At 51.2% G+C, this 6,514-nt stretch overlaps 1 long non-coding RNA gene across 1 annotated transcript; it reads left to right on the top strand.

The window, feature by feature from the left end:
* The first annotated feature begins 3,649 nt into the window (after positions 1 to 3,649).
* On the top strand, positions 3,650 to 6,245 carry LOC108527603 (uncharacterized). Its single transcript, XR_001884853.1, has 3 exons — positions 3,650 to 4,158; positions 5,089 to 5,210; positions 5,690 to 6,245. It is a non-coding gene; the product is annotated as an uncharacterized LOC108527603 (long non-coding RNA).
* Positions 6,246 to 6,514: the final 269 nt, after the last annotated feature.

Here is a 6,514-nt window from a genome sequence, read left to right as displayed (position 1 = left end):
AAAAACAACAGGCCGGGCGCGGTGGCTCAAGCCTGTAATCCCAGCACTTTGGGAGGCCGAGACGGGCGGATCACGAGGTCAGGAGATCGAGTCCATCCTGGCTAACACGGTGAAACCCCGTCTCTACTAAAAAATACAAAAAACTAGCCGGGCGATGTGGCGGGCGCCTGTAGTCCCAGCTATGTGGGAGGCTGAGGCAGAAGAATGGCATAAACCCGGGAGGCGGAGCTTGCAGTGAGCTGAGATCCGGCCACTGCACTCCAGCCTGGGCGACAGAGCGAGACTCCGTCTCAAAAAACAAAAAACAAAAAAAACAGCTGGGCATGGTGGCGGGGCGCCTGTAGTCCCAGCTACTTGGAAGGCTGAGGCAGGAGAATCCCTTGAACCTGGGAGGCAGAGGTTGCAGTGAGCCGAGATTGCACCACTGCACTCCAGCCTGGGCAACACAGGGAAACCCCATCTCAAAAAAAAAAAAAAAAGGAAGGAGTACATGATGTATGCCAGAGACACTGTGCAAATCTGTGAGGCCTTGCTGAAGCAGATAGGAAATACTGGAGGGAATGCTGAATAGAAGCCAATTTACAGGCCTCTTCAGTTACCCAGAAAACTTGAGAAAAACACAGAATATAATGGTCACTCCATTGAGTGTTTCCTGTGTCCTGGGCTATGTGTCATACACCTTTTCATTGCATAATCTATTTTTTTTGTTGTTGTAGTTGAGACAGAATCTTGCTCTGTTGCCCAGACTTGGAATGCAGTGGCAGAATCTTGGCTCACTGCAACCTCTGCCTCCCAAGTTCAAGCAATTCTCCTGCCTCAGTCTCCCCGGTAGCTGGGACTATAGGTACATGCCACCATATCCAGCTGATTTTTGTAATTTTAGTAGAGACAGGGTTTCACCATATTGGTCAAGCTGATCTCGAACTTCTGACCTCAAATGATCCACCCGCCTTGGCCTCCCAGAGTGCTGGGATTACAGGTGTGAGCCACTGCACCTGGCTTACTGCATAATGTTATCAACATACCAGCTGAGGGGTGGAAGGCTCCAGTAAGTAGGATCCACGCCCATACGCTAACAAACAGCTGGGCTAGGAATCAGGTTCATGGGAATCAGCCCAGTCACCACCAGCTGTGCTGCCCCCTTCGCCTCCTGGCGGTGCTGTGTCCATGAGATGCCACCCACTGCTCCATCCTGGGTTCCTGCCTGGGGACCCCTTCGTTCCTTTCAACTGACTGCCTTACATGTATGTTGAAGCTGCAGGGGTACAGATGTGGTGTAACATGTAGACATGGTCTCATATACAGGTTCTCTGGTAGGGAATGGGCAGTGACTCAGTGACTTTGATACAGGACAAATGGCCTTTCCTCCCTGCCAGGCTTCTATCTGGAAGGCACTGTGTGTGCTCTCTCTTGTGGTCTGCAGCTGTGGCTTCAGCCTCCAAGTGCTTCAGGCAGCTCCTGGCCTTCAGACTGTGCCACACACTTGCCCTAAACCTAACCTGAAATGCCCGGGATGTAGCATTTGCGTGTAGCGAAAGCTGGTGCCAAGTACTCAGTTCTACCAGCCTTCAGATTTGACCTCCATCTGCTTCTCTGGCTGGAGCAAGATTCCTCTGTTTCCTCAGTGAATCAGCATATAGTCCTTCCAACAAGAAAATCTATTTTCCCATGGGGATGAGGGGAGATGGGGAATTGCTATGCAATCTCTGGAAAAGCCTTTTCTCTCTGAGCCCCAGAATTTTCATGTGAACTCATCTGGGAGAAACATTGGGGACCACAAGATTATAGACTTTTTCCCTTCTCAACCAACAGGATGGATGAGTGCTGAGGGGGGAATTCCAGTCCCTTTCAGTCCCACAGTTGCCACTGGAACGCAGTTTCTTTCCTCCTGTCTGTGCCCTTTTCTTTTTTTTTTTTTTTTTTTTTTTTTTTTTTTTTTTTTGAGACAGGGTCTCACTGTGTCATCCAGGCTGGAGCACAGTGGCACAACCTTGGCTGACTGCAACCTCCACCTCCTGGGTTCAAGCGATTCTTGTGCCTCAGCCTCCTGAGTACCTGAGATTATAGGCATGTGCCGCCATGCCTGGCTAATTTTTGTATTTTTTTGTAGAGACAGTTTTGCCATGTTAGCCAGGCTGTTCTTGAACTCCTGGCCTCCAATGATCCTCCTACCTCAGCCTCTCAAAGTGCTGGGATTACAGGCGTGAGCCACTGTGCCCAGCCTCTAGTGAGTACTTCTAAAAAAACCTACAATGCTCAGGATAGACCTTACAGCAAAGAATTATCCAGCCTCCAATGTCAGTCGTGTCAGCTTCAGACACCATGAACTAGACTGTGGTCAGGTAAAAGGTTTAGAAGGGGACTCCCTCCCTCCTGTGACTTTGGAAGAAGAGGCATCTGCCACTTGCCCCTTCCTGTGAACTGAATCCAATGGCAACCCCATCATCAATTTATAGCAATTACTCTTGCTGGGTTCCAAGGCCAGAGTGGCTAAGAGGCCTGCTTAGAGGCATACAGCAGGTTACCACAGCACCAGGATTAGAATGCTGGCCATATGGAAGCTCGCTTGCTGGGACATGGCTTCTGTGTTTCTCTTCCACTTTCCTTGTTCACATAGCTTGCCTCTCCCATCGAATGTAAGCTCTTTGAAGGCAGAGAACACATCTTGCTCATCCTTGTATCCTCCACGGCAAGTGCCCATCACACATTTGGCACTTATTTAGAATTTATTGAATTCATTCATTCAGCCAACATTTATGCAAGGTTGAACCAATGTGGGCCTTGCCCTCCTGGTGGAGGGAAGCAGACATGCAAAGCAGCCACCATAGCACTCTAGAAGAGGTCTGAGATTGGCTCTCTGTAATGCAGTACAGAAACTGGCTGGGTGCTAGCCAAGCGCGGTGGCTCACATCTATAATCCCAGCACTTTGGGAGCCCGAGGTGGGCGAATGATGAGGTCAGGAGATCGAGACCATCCTGGCTAACACAGTGAAACCCCGTCTCTACTAAAAATACAAAAAAATTTAGCCAGGCATGGTGGCGGGCGCCTGTAGTCCCAGCTGCTTGGGAGGCTGAGGCAGGAGAATGGCATGAACCTGGGAGGCGGAGCTTGCAGTGAGCCAAGATCATGCCACTGCACTCCAGCATGGGCAACAGAGCAAGACTCCATCTCAAAAAAAAAAAGAAAGAAAGAAAGAAATCGGCCGGTGTGGTGGCTCATGCCTATAATCCCAGCAATTTGGGAGGCTGAGGCAAGTGGATCACTTGAGGTCAGGAGTTCGAGACCAGCCTGGCCAACATGGTGAAACCCCATCTCTACTAAAAATACAGGAAAAAAAAAATTAGCTAGGCATAGTGGTGGGTGCCTGTAATCCCAGCTAGTCGGGAGGCTGAGGCAGGAGAATCACTTGAACTCGGGAGGTGGAGTTTGCATTGAGCCAAGATCGTACCTCCGCACTCCAGCCTGGGCAACAGGGCAAGACTCGGTCTCAAGAAAAAAAGAAATAGAGGAGAGGGCTTCATTCTGTGTAGGGGAGCTGGGGAAGACTGGAGAAAGGCATTCGGGCTGGGACTTGACATCTACGTAAGAGTTCTCCTAACAGGTGAGGAGTATGGGGTGGGGAAGGGGATGCTGGAGGGCTGGGGGGCTTTGGCAACAGAACAGTCAAGAGAAGACGACTAAAAACTGAAAGAACTGCAGAGAGAGTTCCCCGACCTGCCTCACCCAGCCTGCCCTTTCAACAACTAGAGGTGAGTGCTGGCAAGTCCCAGGGTGCACACTGGAGCCAACAAATAGCCCATTGTCTGGAAGCCCTGAGCCAGCCTGTCCCCTGGGGTCATGCCACATGGGGCCTTGATCACCTGTCAGCCTTTGCTCTTCCTGGCCCCAGATCTAGGTAAAACAATGGCCTCTGAACACACCCAAGCTCCACAGTGGTGGCTGGTGTCTCTGATAGGACAAGTAGGGAAATGATCTCTTTCATGTTCCCTTTCATGTTCCCTTTCTCCTCAGGGAACCAGAAACCCTGTGCCCAGGTTCAACCTGCTGTTTCTTCACCAGGTGACCCTGCATAGCCTTTTGAAACGACCCTGACCCTCATCCGTCTAGTGACAAGATGGGAATCATCAAGACTTCATTACATAACTGGAGAAGCCAGTGTGAGAACCTGGGAAATAAGGGTTGTTGGGCTGGGCGCAATGACTCATGCCTGTAATTCCAGCACTTTGGGAGGCCAAAGCAGGCAGATCACTTGAGGCCAGGAATTCGAGACTAGCCTGGCCATCGTGGCAAAACCCTGTCTCTACTAAAAACGCAAAACTTAGCCAGGTGTGGTGGCGCATGCCTGTAATCTCGGCTACTCGGGAGGCTGCGGCTGAGAATCACTTGAACTTGGGAGGTGGAGGCTGCAGTAAGCCGAGATCGCACCACTGCACTCCAGCCTGGGTGACGGAGGGAGACTCTGTCTCAACAAAGAAAAGGGTGGGGGAGTTGTGACAGCCTTTTGAGAACTCAGTCTGAAGAAGAGTCACTGTTACTCTTGTCTGACAGTAGTGGCCCCTGCTTGTGATCCTGAGCAAGTCCACTCACCTCACTCGACCTCAAGTTTGAGGGTGCAGTGATGACAGCATTTCTCCAGCTTCCTTCGAGGGATCATGGTGGGGACCCGACGCAGTCAGCTTTGCAAAGGTGTCCGAGTGGCGCAGGGTGCTCCCTCATTTTAAGGCAGTGCTGTAAATGCTCCCATAATGGAGGCCAAACATTCTGGTTTTCTATTTTATTTTATTTTCAGACAGGGTCTTGCTCTGTCACCCAGGCTGGAGTGCAGTGGCGTGATCACAGCTCACTACAACCTCTGCCTCCCAGGTTCAGTTGATCCTCCCACCACAGCCTCCCGAGTCGCTGGGACTATAGGCACATACCACCACACCCTACTAATTTTTTGTGGAGACAGGATCTCACTATGTTGCCCAAGCTGTCTCGAACTCTTGGGCTCAAGCGATCCACACACCTCGGGCCTCCCAAAGTGCTGGAATTACAGATATGAGCCACCATGCTTGGCCTAAACATTTTGTTTTGAACGTGCCCAGAAGGTGTGCAAGGAACATGATATACCACCAGCTAGTCTGAAGCTTGGGAAAAGAGAGAAAGCAAGCAGAAAAAAAGTGTGTGCCCACCAACCTGCTAGGGCCTGAGGACAGCCCTGATGGAGGTGAGTGGGTAATGGGGACCCCACTTCTCAGAGGAGAAACTGAGTCTCAGGGAAGTTCAGGACTTGCCTGGGGATACCGAGCGAGCACACAGAGCAGAGGAGGGATTGAACCTGTCTGCATTCTCCCGACCCCTCCATCCCCCCTAGCCAGGCTGGGCTTTTCCTCACAATGAGATGGGGCATGGGAGACAGAAACCCAGTGAGAAAGGCCTCTGTGGAGGGGCAGCCGTGCAGGGAAGGAGGCAGGGAAGGGCCTGGGGCCAAGCTCCCTGCACAGCCATGAGAGCCATGTCCCTGGTCCCGACTCCCCAGGGTCTCCTGCTCCTGGTCACTACACTGTTGGTGGTTGGCCCTGGGAGAACAGGAGCACTCCCTGGGTAGTCTGACACACAGGATGTGTCTCGCCTCAAAGCAGAAGTGAAACCGGCACAGTTCTCCTTGTGAGACACCCCCTCACCACCTTCGTGTCTCTTCTGCAGGAACCAGGAGAGTGGTTGCCACCACTTGAAGCCAGATTGGAGGACAACAGAGAAACTGGCCAGCTCTGGAGTCTGACCTATGCAGGGAGCTGGGTGTCCACCCCCCACTGCACACATCTTGGGATTGCTTTGTGCATGCCCCCTTGGGCTGCCTGTCACAGTGATCACAAGATACTGTTCCTATCAGGTTTTATGATGTAGACTCTAAGGGAGCTGCCCCTTTATACAAGTCCCTGTGTCCCAGTGGAATCGCAGCCAGCCCATCGCCATGGGAGGGAGATTTGTTTGTGGTTTACTCACTCATTTGTTGTTCACAGGTTCAGTCACCGTGCTGCCCACACATATGTATTAACAGTCACCCACGTGCCAGGCATCGTGTAGATGCAGGAGGAAGGATATTAAACAAAAAATTACACAAATAACGATTTTTAGGGTTGTGAAGTAATAAGTATAGTTGTGAAAAGTGCTCAAAAGACAAAGGAGAGGCCACTGTGAAAGGTGTAAGGGGGGGCCAGGCGCGGTGCCTCCCGCCTGTAATCCCAGCACTTTAGGAGGCCGAGGAGGGCGGATCACGAAGTCAAGAGATCAAGACCATCCTGGCCAACATGGTGAAACCCCGTCTCTACTAAAAATAGAAAAATTAACTGGGTGTGGTGGCGTGTGCCTGTAATCCCAGCTACTCAGGAGGCTGAGGCCGGAGAATCGCTTGAACTCAGGAGGTAGAGGTTGCAGTGAGCCGAGATTGTGCCACCACACTCCAACCTGGTGAGACAGAGAACGAGATTCTGTCTCAAAAAAAAAAAAAAAAAAAAAAAAAAAAAAAAA

The sequence above is a fragment of the Rhinopithecus bieti genome, unplaced genomic scaffold, assembly GCF_001698545.2.
Source record: "Rhinopithecus bieti isolate Rb0 unplaced genomic scaffold, ASM169854v2 scaffold_4666, whole genome shotgun sequence".
In the NCBI taxonomy this organism is placed as follows: Eukaryota; Metazoa; Chordata; class Mammalia; order Primates; family Cercopithecidae; genus Rhinopithecus; species Rhinopithecus bieti.
The sequence above is the reverse complement of the archived record's forward strand: the minus strand, read 5'-3'. Positions and strand labels throughout refer to the sequence as shown.